General features: G+C 44.9%; 1 protein-coding gene across 2 annotated transcripts in view; it reads left to right on the plus strand.

Moving 5' to 3' along the window:
- LOC149229088 (putative LRR receptor-like serine/threonine-protein kinase At1g56140) overlaps positions 1–14,303 on the plus strand; it is a 531,024-nt gene that overhangs the window by 79,748 nt on the left and 436,973 nt on the right. The window lies entirely within an intron of this gene.

Genomic DNA, 14,303 nt, shown 5'->3' on the forward strand with positions numbered 1-14,303 from the left:
AGCTTCGCTGAGGCCTCCACTTCAGGAAGCAAGGATAAGCCTGAGCAGGAGATGGACCCCTCTATGCTCACAACTTTCCTGGAAACCTGTATGAAGTTACTGCGCGATAGTAAGACTGCGAAAGGGTTACAAGAGCTCATCAATAGATGCGTTGGAACCGTGCCGGGTGAACCATGTTTAGTACGAAAGCTTGGCAAACATAAAACAAGAACGGGATGAGAGATGAGACCGACCGCACAGATAGGAGAGTATGAAATGGATCAGGTCATTTTAGACTTGGGGTTAGATGCAAATGTCCTACCAAAACAGACTTTGGAGCGAATGGGGAGACCTGTGTTACAATGGTCTCCGATTCAACTAAGGATGGTGAATCAACAGAAGATCATCCCCATGGGGCGGCTGCAGGGGGTGACCGTGGATATTGAGGGAGCGAGCACGCTGGCTGATTTTGAAGTAATAGAGATAGTGGATGACAACAATCCCTATCCTGTGCTCCTGGGAATTGACTGGGCTACTGATATGAATGGGGTAATCAATCTGAAGAAGTGAAAGATGATATTTGAGAAGAAATCATTGCGTGTAATAGTACCCCTCGATCCTACTGAAGGATCGCGCTATACTGAACCTGTCTGTGATTATGAGAGTGATGACAACCTGGACTATATCTATAAGATAACAGCGTGAGACCAAGATTGGGTGAATCCCACCGTGGATGGACGGATTACATGGGATTGCGAGAGTTCCTACACTTCGGACTTTGACAAAGAAATAGAACGCTAGCAGAATCGATTACATGAAGTAACTACGCTGAATTGCAACATGATGACCCAGTCGTTGTGCTGTGTGTCGTCATAAGTGAGAAATCTGCCTATTATGATGGTCTGAATGAGGTAGGTATGTTTTTGGATGCATTTGAAAGGGAGATACCATAAAAGCAGCGTTTCCAGGCCTTGGACTGGGCATTGCGCGCTACTCCTACAAGATGGTGGGGTATGCACAAGGGAAGCTTTGATGATTAGCGCGAACGTAGGAGGATGATGAGAACATGATTTGGGAAGCCTAAGATGCGACTGATAGACAAGTACGATGGGCAGAACGATTCATGCGTGCATCTTGCCAAATGGACCCAAGCTTATGGAGAAAAGCCCCAACCTGAGTGGGTGCACCTATTCTGTCATACCCTGGATGTTATCCCAATGAATTGGTATATAGAAACATAGCTTCGCCATGGGACAGACGAAAGGGTTATCCTGCGTGAAGGATTCATGATGACATTCAGTTTTGAGGATAGGTTTGACAGTATTGATGAAGTGCTACAAGAGGTGAAAGCAGCCATCTTTAGGATACCACAAGATCCTTTAGACCTAACTCAACTTGAATGGGCTAATCAGCTGAGTCGCATGCTAGAATGTTATAATGTAACTGTTGAAGAAGAGGACGAGGATCTGCAGAAGATTAACATTCCAAAAACAGAAGATCACTGCGAGGTTCAAGGACCGTAGATTGAGAACCCTAATATAACCGCGTCGTTGAAAACAAAACAAGTGAACATTGTTACAGAGGCAGAACCCAAATTCGCGAAGATTGGAGACTACTGGGACAACGTGACGGTGGATAAGGTCGTTGAATTGCTCCACGAATACCAGGACTTATTCCCTACCAAGTTTACGGATTTGAAAGGAATAATTGAGGACCTAGGAATGATGAAGATCACATTAAAGCCCAATGCAAAACCACTTAAGCAAAGGCCTTATCGACTCAACCCGAAATATAAGGAAAATGTCTGCTTAGAGCTAGATAAGATGCTCGCAGCAGGCATCATTGAGCCCGTGGAAGAATATAATTGGGTAAGCCCAGTGGTGGTGCAAGAGAAGAAGCAGAATGATGAGGTAAGGATATGCATGGATCTCAGAAAACTGAATGACGCTTGTGTGAATGATCCTTTCCCGACTTTGTTCACTGATGAAGTTTTGGACAATGTAGGCAGCTAGGGAGCATATTCCTTCACTGATGGGTTCTCTGGGTACCACCAAATCAAAATCGCGCCGGAGGATAGGAGCAAAACAACCTTTGAAACTAAGTGGGGTTGTTTTCAGTACACTGTAATGCCGTTTGGATTGAAGAATGCACCTACAATCTTTTCACGCATGGTTGTTGCGGAATTCAAGGAATTTATTCATAAGTTCTTGGAGGTATATTTTGATGACTGGACTGTATTTGGGCTGGTTAAGCGCCATGTAGCAAGCTTGCGCCTGATGCTGGATACCTTTCGAAGATACCAGATTGCACTCAATCTCAAGAAGTGTTTGTTTTGCATTCCTTTTGGAAACCTGTTGGGGCATGTGGTTTGCAGACAAGGACTGATGGTAGATCCCGCGAATATCTCAGTGATACTGAACTTGGAAGCGTCGAGGAGTGTGAAACAACTTCATGCTACTCTGGGACATACGGGATATTACAGAAATTTTATCAAAAGCTATGCCCAAATCACCGCGCCTATGGAGAAATTGTTGAAGAAGGATGTCATGTTCTACTAGAACGATGACTGTAAGAAGAGCTTGGATATATTGACAAAAAAAATGGTTACCGTGCCAATTCTAGTCTTCCAGGATTGGAAGAAAGAGTTTCATGTACATGTTGACGCGTCATGTATAGTGTTGGGAGTAGTACTAACATAGGTTAGCGGAGAAGGCTTGGACAATCCTATCACGTTCGCAAGTCACATATTATCCAAAGCAGAGAAGAACTATTTTACCACTGAGTGCGAGGGGCTAGCTACGGTGTATGCGCTCTAGAAGTCTCGGCACTACTTGCTAGGAGGCCATTTTAAGATGTATGCGGATCACTCTATGTTGAAGTACTTGGTCAATAAGCCTGTGTTGGGCGGGGAGAATCTACAGATGGCTCTTATTGTTTCAAGAGTATGATTTTGAAGTTGTTGTGAAGCTTGGACGATTGAACACAGGACCAGAGTATCTGTCGCGCATCAAAACAAGGGAAGAACCTTGTTGAGGAGGTAAATCCCCTCTGCGGACAGAGGCGATCCCTACTAGCCCAAATGGGGTCTAGCAAAAATCAAACAACGCTAACACACAGGTTCCTAATTGCAAATCAAAGACCGATGATGAGGGCCTACCTGGATTCCAACGCTAATATTTGTAGAAGAGTCGTCGCTCCCGTTCCTTTGCTCCAGCCGGTCACAATCCCCACGATCCTCGTGAACGGACACCTGCACATGCAAAGAACGACACAAATACAAGCATAAAATCCAATAGATGAAACTATATATCAGTCAGAAAGGATATAAATCAATCATCATTACAAAGACAATAAGAGTGGAACCATAATGATAGTCGTCTATTATTGATAAACAACAAAGAAGAATACAACCATAGTTCTGACGTCAAATCCTCCTTTGGCTGGGTGATCAGCAGCACATGCCTTGCAAAGCTTGTTAGGAATGGGGAACAAGCCTCTCTCCCCTTGGTTACTTGGATAAGAATCTCCTCACTTTAGATTTAGCTTCATGGGAATGAAGAAGGCTTCTTGTAGCATGAGCTTAGCAATTCTCAGACTTTGGGACTTAGAATTTGGAACTTGGAGACTCTAACTTGTCAAAGGCAAAAGGACAAGCTTTTATAGATAGAGGGGAAGGAGTTAGGGTCATCCACAAGATTCATGGGATTGGCTTTATCACTAAGAAGCTTCCATGAGAGGTGGATAACTACTTCCCTTCTATGGAGATTCGAAGCCCAACTGAACTTAACTCAAGATGGAATCAGTTCATGAATAGGTTAGGAAGAACCTTCGTAAGTTGGTTTGTTAAAAACTTTACCCAACTGGGCTGGCGCAAGTGCGACTCTGAGACAGAGCGCCAGTTGGCGCGCCCTCTTTGGAGGATTTCCCCCATTGGCGCGAGTGATACACAGTGGAACCGCGCCAATGGAAAAAGGGCTATTTTTATGGGTATTTTGCAGAAGGTGTCTTCAAGGCATATGAAGTACATACTAAAGGGGATACAATTCAAATGTTTTCAGGTTATGTCACTTCTCATAGGTCCTGGAATAAGTCCTCCAATGTGCGGGAGAAGGGGTAACAGGGACGGTGACAAATTACTGCGTAACAAACCTACTAACTTGGAAGAGGGATTCCCTAACGCGTAGCTATTTGCAGTGCATATCATGGATGGTCACTTTGAAGATATAATACACTTCATAACAACAGGGACTGCACCAGAAGGATACACTATCCAGCAAAAGAAGGAATTAGTGGTGCGCGTGGCAGATTTCTCTGTCATTACTGGGCATCTGTACAAAATGGGGACTGATGAGATATTGCGACGCTATGTACCTGAGTTTGAGAGAAGTAGCATCCTCGCGAACACTCATGGGGGCACCGCGGGAGGACATTATGCATGGAGAGCAACCACGTAGAAGATTCTATGTGCAGGGTTGTGGTGGTCAACCCTTCATCAGGATTCAAAAGCATATTGCAAGGCGTGTGATGTATGTCAAAGAATGGGCAGGCCATCACGGAGGGATGAAATGCCTTTGAATCCACAAATGGCATTGCAACCCTTTGAGAAGTGGGCGATATATTTTGTAGGACCCATTCAGCCACAAGGGAAGACAAGAGCAAGGTACATTATCACTCCGAAAGAGTATTTGACTCGTTGAGGGGAAGCATAACCGGTGAAGGATTGCATGGGCATGATGGCCGTGAAGTTCCTATTTGAGCATGTACTGACGCGATTTGGATGTCCAAGGATCTTGATGAGTGATCATGGTACACACTTCCTAAATGAGACGATCAACGTGCTGACAGAGGAAGTTCAGGTATACTACCAGAAGAGCACACCTTATCACCCATAGGTTAACAAACCAGTGGAAGCGTTCAACAAAGTGCTTGAAAATGCGCTGACCAAGGTTTGCAATGTTCAGTGAAGTGATTGAGACCTACACATACCTGCAGTACTGTGGGCTTATCGAAAAACATGCAAGAAGTTGACTGGACAAACCCCTTTTAGGCTCGTCTATGGTGTGGAAGCAGTAATGCCTATGGAATTCATCGTACCTAGGTTGTGCATTGTAGTGCTCATAGGTATGACAGATTACGGAACCCTGGAGGAGAGGCTCGCGCAGCTAGATGAGCTCGAAGAAGAAATATTTTTGGCTGGATTTCACCAGCAGGTCCAAAAGCAGTGCAAAAAGGCATGTCATGATCAACACATCAAGTTGCGCACATTTAAGGTAAATGACCTGGTTTTGTTATATGATAGTAATTTTGATAAATTTCCACGGAAATTCAGGATGCACTAGTTAGGGCCTTATGTTATTAAGGAGATTACCAATGGGGGAGCGGTACAGCTGGTCAAATTAAATGGAGAACCCTTCCCAGGAAAGGTGAATGGAAGTCACTTGAAGCCATACACCGGCGGTCTGGACATATGACTAAATGAAAGTAGCATAGTCTTAGCACTTCAGACAGCTGAAAGGAGGCACACGACTATAAACTACATTTCCCGGGTTAGAGAGCTATGCGATTGTAAGATGGTGCGGAGTGAGGACGTGTCACTGGGTTCGCAACAACATGGAGGGAGATGCACCACCTAGGGAGAAATCTCTTAGGTCGATTGGAAAGTGACCGTTAAAGTCATTGTTCATGAAAAGACAGCAAAAGTGAGCCCAAATGGAGTGGGCAACTGGAATTTAAGGCGAAATTTATGGCTTAGATCATTGAAAATTTGCCACCAATCTAGCATTAATGAACCGATTTGGGGGAAATGGTCAGATTTGAATTCAAAATGCCCTATAAATTACAAGTGGTTGTCCAATGAAAAACACTTGGAATTTTGCGAATTGAGTTATTGCAGTCTCAGATGCACATGAACTATGAATTATTTCAAGATCTGGTAGCGAGTTCGGCATTTGAACAATTGTCAAAGGAGACACAAGCACTAGTGAATAGCGTCATGTTGACACGCGTAGAGGCTATGAACACTAAAGGAGTGGCAACCAAGGAGAATGTGCAGGAAATTGATATGGGGGCTGAAATAGCTGCCCCGAAAGTGGCTGAAGTATTGGCGTAGGTCCCTTAATCCCCGAGAACGTCGAGACCGAAGACAAACTCAACCAAGGAGACCATGAAAGAAAATAAGGGCAAGCAGCTTGCCATACCGGTGCACACATCGCCAAGACGAAACCCACCAAAGCCCACTGCCCAGGAGAAAGGCAAGGCTATAAACCTAGAGGTAGAAGAGGAGGATATCAAAGACATCGCCATGGACGATGAGGATGTGGGAGTGGAAATAGAGGAGGTTGAAGCCCTGGGTGCAGACCCTATTACACGATTTCCAGAGTATGTCCCTCCGCGCAAGCCTAAGTCCAAGGTCCCAAAGGACATTGATGAAAGTAAGACTCCCCTGCAAACCCCTCTACTACCAAATGAAATGACTTTTGACGGTCTGCGTTTGGCACAAGTGCCGATTTTGAAGTCGAAGACTAGGACTTGGCGGACCATGAGAAGTTCCTGCACCTGGCGACCGAACAGTTGATGCGCCGCATCATAGACACGAATATGGGGATGATTGCATTGGAGCAGCGAAAGTGGCTCAGAGGAGTAGAGAAGGCAAGATTACTCAACCTGCTCTAGGTGCCGCACTATAACAACACCCCCGTGATAGTTTTGGTCATCAAGCAACCGTTGTGCTTGGTGCATGATGGGTGTCTGTGGTTGGAGGATCCAATACCCATTACTGATATGTTGATTCACAGAATAACACACTTTCTGTATACAGGCGAAAATCTAGCTATGATCTTTGGCGGCAAGGGTGTCGAGCAATTGCTTGCAGAATCAATGAAAGAGAAGTTCAAACTGGTGAAGAAGCCGCGCAGGTACGCTATCTCCAGCATTTGTGACCCTGCTGTGAAGGTGGCAACGCAAATCCTTGTAGGGAAGGTGATGTGGAAGTGCCATGATGATGAGGTACCGGTGCCTGTCGTCGCACTCGCACAGCAGTGTGCGGAAGGAGTCCAGTTTAACTGGTCGGACTACCTTCGCAGAGAGTTCCTGGCGAACTACCGTGAAGCACAAGAGAAAAGCAAGACCTTCCACTACGTGTGGCTCTAGCTATTGATCATGCTCGTAGCATGGGAGCTACCAGAGGAGAGCTAATTCCCCTCAGTCGTGCCAGATCTTCCTGAAGCAGTGAAGTACGCTTCGCTATGGGCGACCAAGGATGCGGAGCGAGTTCGGGACAGCAAGATCTTCTAGATCTTGATAGAAATGAATATCAGGATGGCTATCAATCGCAAGTTGTGATTGTCGCCCACAGTATACGCTAACCTGCAGAGTTGTGTTGAGTTTAAGCCTGATTTCCATCGGATTTCAATCAGGGCGCGGAAGGACCCTGCGTAGAAGTGGTATGATTTGCCGCATCTAGCCACAGATGACACCATCGATGCGGTGTTGGATAAATGGACGACGGAGTGGCGCACTACATGGACTTGGCAGTGGGTGGAAGTGAGTCTGTCGCACAAAAGAAGAAGGAAGAGGCCAAGCTGAAGATGGTGCAACTAGTCAAAAAGAGGAAGAAGGAGGCCGCTGAGAAGACCCAAGCAGAACAGATAGGAAAGGAGGCAGGAAAACAGATAGGTTGCACAAAGTAGGGCTCTAACAAGGGTGCATGGTAACCTTCACCTAAGAATGAAGAGGAGGACATAGAGTAGCACGATGCAGACCCTTAGGAGACGTCCGCCTGCATTAAGCGCCCGAGAGAGCTAGAGAAGGGAGGGTCCAGAAATAAATCCAAGGCAACTAAGACCTCGCTGGACCCTATCACATTGACGGAGGGCGACTTATATGACATCAGTGACGCAGTCTGAGATGTATCTGTGGAGGCCCTACAACAATTTGAAAATTAGCGATAGATCATCCTAGGGGCCATCCAAACCGCACTGCAGGAGTTGTAGACCACGTGTCGCAAGTTGGTACGGTGTCTACCAGCTTGCCTATCGGCACATCAGAGGCTGTCGATATGCTGCGCATGAAGGCTTCCAGTGCGTTAGTGCTGCTGGATGGAGCACTAGAAATAGAAAATGAGGCTGACAAGCCCACTGTCAGCGCCTTGAAGGGAGTGGGATTGAACCTGGCAGCACTCCCGCATGAATCACTCCACCTCTTGCAAGATGGAGTAATTGTAGAGCTGAGTGCCCGTGAGAACCACGCCCTCCAGGTGATTAGTGAACATAAGATAAACAATGAGCAGATGGCCCTAGAAAGGAATGTTGCCATCATCGCTGAGGTCAAGGCGACCAGCGAGAGAAAGAAGATCCTACAGGTTGTGGAGGAGGCATGCAGAATGGTCCCAGAGTTGGCCATTCCGAAGGAGGAGCCAGTTAAGGTCTACATCCGCAAATTGGCCACAAGGGTGCACGACACTCAAACAGAGATGGCGTGCATTCAGTTGGAGTTGAACCTCCAGATTACAGAGCTCCAGTTGAGGGCCCAGCCTTCAACACCGTTGGTGGTAAAGGAACAACGGGCAGTCGCTGTCACAGAAGCAGTTGCGGCGCTGGAGAGTGCAGTAGCAGACTGCACATAGTTGTTTGAACAATCGTTTGAGGTCCTGACCAGCCTGGAGGAGGACCCAAACATCTAGAGGCTAGAGACGGAAGTGCGCGAACTCCAACAATGCTATGACAAAGTTAAGGGCATAACGAAAACTGTCGTGTTGACATAAAGGTTAGCCAAGTTGCTGGAAGCCAAGCAGCTGAAGGAACAAGTGGATGCAACGCTACACAAGAAGTGTTGAAGGCGTGACTAAGGCCCTGGCTGGAGGAAGCTTGCACAGTCATAGGAAACATTGAAGGCAATCTTGAGACTCTACAAGCGACGCAAAAATAGCTTCAGGCTGACAGCGCAAGGGCAGTAACCAAGAAAACAGTTGAAGATGTGAAGTAGGTAGCAGCTCAGTGCACGACCAAAGTTGCGGTCATCAGGGTCAAGCTGGATGGGCTTCACACAAAGATCTCTGTGCCTATCGAGTGACTCAAGGGCAAGTCACGATGTTTGTGTTGGGGGCCTATTGGGAGCGGGATCCCCTAAGGGCAGTTTTGGGGCTAAAAGCCCATGTTTAAGTCAATTTTTGTAATATTATTGTAAAGACTCCGCATTTTGTGGTCGCGGAGCGCGAAGGTGTTATGTGTCATAAAGGGTAGTCTACCCTTAGTTTTGTAAAGTAAAGTTGGCTGTAAGAGATCTACCCATGGTCCGCGGACCATGGGATTGTATAAAAAGAGCTAAGCTCTAAGTAGTTTGAGACACAACATGTAAGAGAATCATAGCCTTAGAGCAAGAAATCTATATCTTGGGTTGTAGCGTAGGTAGAGGCTCTATAGCTACGTGCATAAAGGCCTAGGGTCGAAGTCCGCAGCTGAGTGCGCGGACCCCTGTAGCTGTGTGCACAGGGTGGACAAAGTCTGTAAACACTTGGGAGATATTAATAAAAGGAGTTATTCTGCAATTTCTGTGTCTTTGTTCTATTGATGGGTTTGAATATATTATGTATGAATTTCCTTTATTATGCTTATATGATGCACGAATGAATGCAATTACATTGAATAGTTAAACACAAGTACGAATATCTGATTACGCAGTGATAACTTTAAGTATTCGGCAAGATAAGAAAATCACTTAGGGTAATTGAGGAATCTGCATGGCGTGTTGCCATAGTAGCACGAAAGTACCTGAGCCACAGGTTAGGGCTGTGTGAAGGTCGATTGTATACTTTCGTGAAGGTATTGAAAGCCGGAATAGAGGGTTTGTCTTACAAGCCCTAGAGTGAGATCACTTGTGCGAAGGCAGGGATAGAAGAAATCAAACAACATCACAACCATCTCAAGGTGCGGAAACTAGGTTCCAGCACCCCCCCATATTGCTTCGGGTGAGACTTCGGTCCGCACTCCGCAGGCTGATGCCAAAAGGGCCAATAGTGTAGGGATTTGTTTGGCTAATTAACGTTGAACCTGGGTCAGGCCCCCTCAAGCCAACAACACAACCTCTTCACACATCATCCTATTTTGTGCCAAGTTCTAGAACCCCTGTTACTGTTTCTCTGAGCATCTTGCATGCTCCATGGTGTAGGTGCCCCATTCTCTTATGCCATAACTCATTCAGCTCCTACCTACTACTACTAGCACTACCTATTAGTGCCATTGGAGAATCAATTTGTTATTGATTTATGTAACATCATATATGCTCTAGCCTCGAGATTTTGCAGAGAGGCCAAGACACATGAATTCTCCAATACCCATAAATCATTTGGGAAAATTCCACCTAGAGATGGTTTAATTAAAATAATCAACTTTTTTTTATGGTTCCTATGTCTAAACTTAGGAAATCTAGTTAATTAAGGGGTATCAATTAAATCTGGTGTCAATATACTAGAAGAAGACAAGGATAAACTCCTAGTTAATCTTAGCCTTTGATTATGTTTTAATCTTGGCTGTTGGTGCTCCAACGAAAGATTATAAGGAGCTTGATGGCGCTTGGAGAACATGCTAGAGACATCAAGATAGTGAGATCTAGAGATCAAATTTCTCAGGAGTACCAACGTTAAGTTATTAGAGTGATCTACTTACTGTGGGGGGTAGGTATGGTGGACCGGAGGAGAGTTTTCCAGATCCGGAGAGTGCAAGGCAGAGGCAGCGCAGAGCTTCAGAGAGAGTTCGTAATTTTGATGGAGAGTCGAGATCTAGTGCCAGAAGCCAGGGTGTGAGACTGAAGGGCCAGAGAATCGAAGTTTCAGAGGCAAATTGACCACCAAGAAGGGTGACGCAGAGCCTAGAGGTTGTCACACAAATCTGCGTAGGCTGGCGCAGAGGCAGTGTGTGCTTAGCCATCCAGACCTTGGATCAGATTTATATCACCAATAACAGTGTGAGATTTTTCTCACTACCTCTTTGCTAGTTTATTCTCTGTATCAGATTACCAATTTGGGTATTCAGAGATTTGTACTCAGAAATTATTGGATAATAATAAAACCTTCAGTTGTTGCACTGGTTTTCCCAAGTTGCATTTTTTTGGGGACGTTTGTCCAAAAACAACGGTGTATATGTGTGTGCATCTATTCTTCCAGTGTTTTTATTTCTTTCGCAGTACTTAAAAGTTTATCAAAAAATAACGATGTATATGTGTGTGTTCTTATTTCTCTCCTGTGCAGTATTTAGTTCTTGCAGTATTTGTTTTGCGTAGGCTGCAAAGTATGTATTTTGACATTTGTTGTAGAAAAATACAAGTAAGTTGTTTAAAGTAATTTAAAAAATAGGAGAAATATCATCAGTTTGTTGCAGTGCGAATCAGGTCACTGATTCCTCACATGGTATCAGAGCACAGATCGTAAGCATAAAAGCTCAGTTGCAGGAGGAAGAGGGAGTTAGAAAATACTACGTAGGCAGGATTTCGAAACCCCATAGTGGCAACGCAGTCCATTGGCCAGGAGGGCTAATTTTCGTGGAAATTTACTTCTTTGAGTGAGTCGATAGAGAGTAAAATTTTCCAGATTGAAGATTCGTAGAGGCAGAGGGAGTAGCGTAGCAGTTTCCACGCAGAGCAGATCTTTAGCTGGGACACAGTCATTTTGAAATAGTTGCTTTCAGAATAACATCAAAAGGAAAGGAGAGCACATACTAAGGGATTGTTTTTCGTCAGGGGACTTCTAGCCAAGAAGTAAAAATTCCCAGTGGAGTAGCAGTATTTGCGTGCAAGATTTCTCACTCGAGAAGGGAGTGGGAATAGTTGGACAATAGGTGCGCAGAGGAGAAGAGGAGGAATTCAAATTTTATCAAGGGAGATGGCATCAGTTGGGTTGAGAGATCAAGATCGGTTGGATGGAGCCTCCAACTATGTGATCTGGAAGGCTATAATTTCATGCCTTCTAGATGATCATGATCTCAAAACTTATGTCGATAGTGTGGTAGTTGTACCGGGAGATGTAGATCCGCTTAAGAAGTACAAGAAGGAGATGGCAAGAGCTAAGAGGTTTATTCTCGATGGGGTTCAAGATCATGTGGTATCTCACAAGATACTACCCCATAGATGTGGGAGGCACTAGCTACGTTGTACGAAGAATCTTCCGAGCAATGGAAGATGTATCTTGAAGAGAAGCTGAGATGCATGAGGATGCAAAAAGGGAAGTGTGTGGACCCCTTCCTTACTAGGCTTTAGGATGTCTGGGATCAACTAGATTTAGTAGGATCAACACCCCAACTTGCAGAGTTTGTACGATTAGCGCTGAATAATGTTTCCGAATATTGGCAAGTTTTCATCTAGAGTATCCTGGGCAGAGAAAATTGTTAGATTGGAAATGTGTGTGGGTTGATCTGCAGCAGGAAGAGATGAGGCGTGATCTGGTGAAGGCCACCATCAGTGGTAGCAGCAACAGTAGGATGACGAATCAAGCGAAGGAAGAGGAGGATGTGGCCCTTACATCAAAGGGGCAGTAGGAGCAACACATAAGAAAGAAGGACATTTTGAAGATCAAGTGCTTCAGGTGTGGTGAGTTGGACCATTACAACACTCAGTGTCCTCTCAGAAAGAAGGAAAAAGGGGAGAAGTAGGATCAACAGGCTGCATCCACTGAGATTAATAGGTTGTCCTCCAGACTAGAGGAAGAGTTTGCCATGACCACCGAGATACCTCCAAGGGTGAGGTGGGGTGATTTGGTTTTGTAGCCGCAGAGAGCTACAGGATGGGCAAGATTCTTGAGGAGGTCCACCTCATGAATCAATACCTTGATACAAGAGCCCATATCATGCTGTAGCAGGATGGACCAGTGGTAGTTGGTGCAGTCAGGTGCTAGAGTGACAAATGCAGTAGCTAGTACCGGTCAGAGACTAAGCAACGTAGAGCAGAGTTCGCAACAGTGCAATTGGCACAAAGCAGAGTCAGCAACAACATAGAGGCTGTAGTGACAGCGCAGAGGCCTCAGTGACAACGCAGAGTCTAGCAGCAGTCAAGACTCGGGTGACAGATGCATCATACTTACCACAATTGGTTAAGTATTTTGGATGCTTTTTCATTGCAGTTGTTGCAGTTGGAGAGGGTTGTAGTGTAGATGCAGTGTTGGCAGCAGTTCAGCAGGGCCAACAACAACACAGATGCAACAATCAGAGTTGCGCAGTAGATGATGGGCGACATAGCCATACATCAGCAGTGCAATAGGAGATGGTGCAGAGATAGAGTGATGCTTTAGTGGGTTATAACACTAGAGCACATTCCTTGCTAACAGGGAGTGTTGATTTTTGTAGCATCAGATGTGCTCTAGCCTCGAGATTTTGTAGAGAGGCTAAGACACATGCATTCTCCAATATTCAGAAATCGTTTGGGAAAATTCCACCTAGAGATGGTTTAATTAAAATAATTAACTTATTTTTAAATGGTTCCTAAGTCTAAACTTAAGAAATATGGTTAATTAAAGGGTATTAATTAAATTCGGTGTGAATCTTCTAGAAGAAGACGAGGATCAACTCCCAATTAATATTATGTTTTAATCTTGGTTGTTAGTGCTCCAACGAGAGATTATAAGAAGGAGATTGATGGGCACTTGGAGAAGACGGTAGAGACATTGAGATAATGAGATCTAGAGATAGGATTTCTCAAGAGTAGCAACATTGAGTTGTCAGAGTTAGATTGAGTGATCTACTTGTAGTGAGGGGCGGGGATAGTAGACCAGAGGAGAGTTTTCCAAATTTGGAGAGTTCAAGGCAGAGAAGGCATAAAGAAGTTTAGAGAGGCAGCATGGTGCCACGTAGAGGCACTACAAAGCTTCAGAGGGAGTCCATAATTTTGCTGAAGAGTCGAGATCTAGTGCCATAAGCTGGGGTGTGAGACTGGAGGGCTAGAGAATCAAAGTTCCAAAGGCAAATAAACTAGCAAGAAGGGTGACACACAACCTAGAGGATGTGACACAGAGGCTGCATGGGGCTAGCCATCAAGAGCCTGGATCAGATTCAGATCACCAGTAACAGTGTGAGATTTTTCTCACTACCTATTTTCCAGTTTATTCTCTATATCAGATTGCCAGTTTGGGCATATAGAGATTTGTACTCAGAAACTACTACATAATAATAAAACCCTCAGCTGTTGCACCGGTTTTCCCAAGTTGGGTTTTTTGGGGGACATTTGTCCAAAAATAATGGTGTATATGTGTGTGCATCCATTCTTCCAGTGTTTTTATTTCTTCCACAGTATTTAAAATTTTGTCCAAAAACAAAGATGTATATGTGTGTGTGTGTGTTTATTTC

This window comes from Pinus tabuliformis, chromosome J (genome assembly GCF_031772625.1).
Source record: "Pinus tabuliformis cultivar Carrire ecotype Pingquan chromosome J, CPIR1, whole genome shotgun sequence".
Taxonomy (NCBI): Eukaryota; Viridiplantae; Streptophyta; class Pinopsida; order Pinales; family Pinaceae; genus Pinus; species Pinus tabuliformis.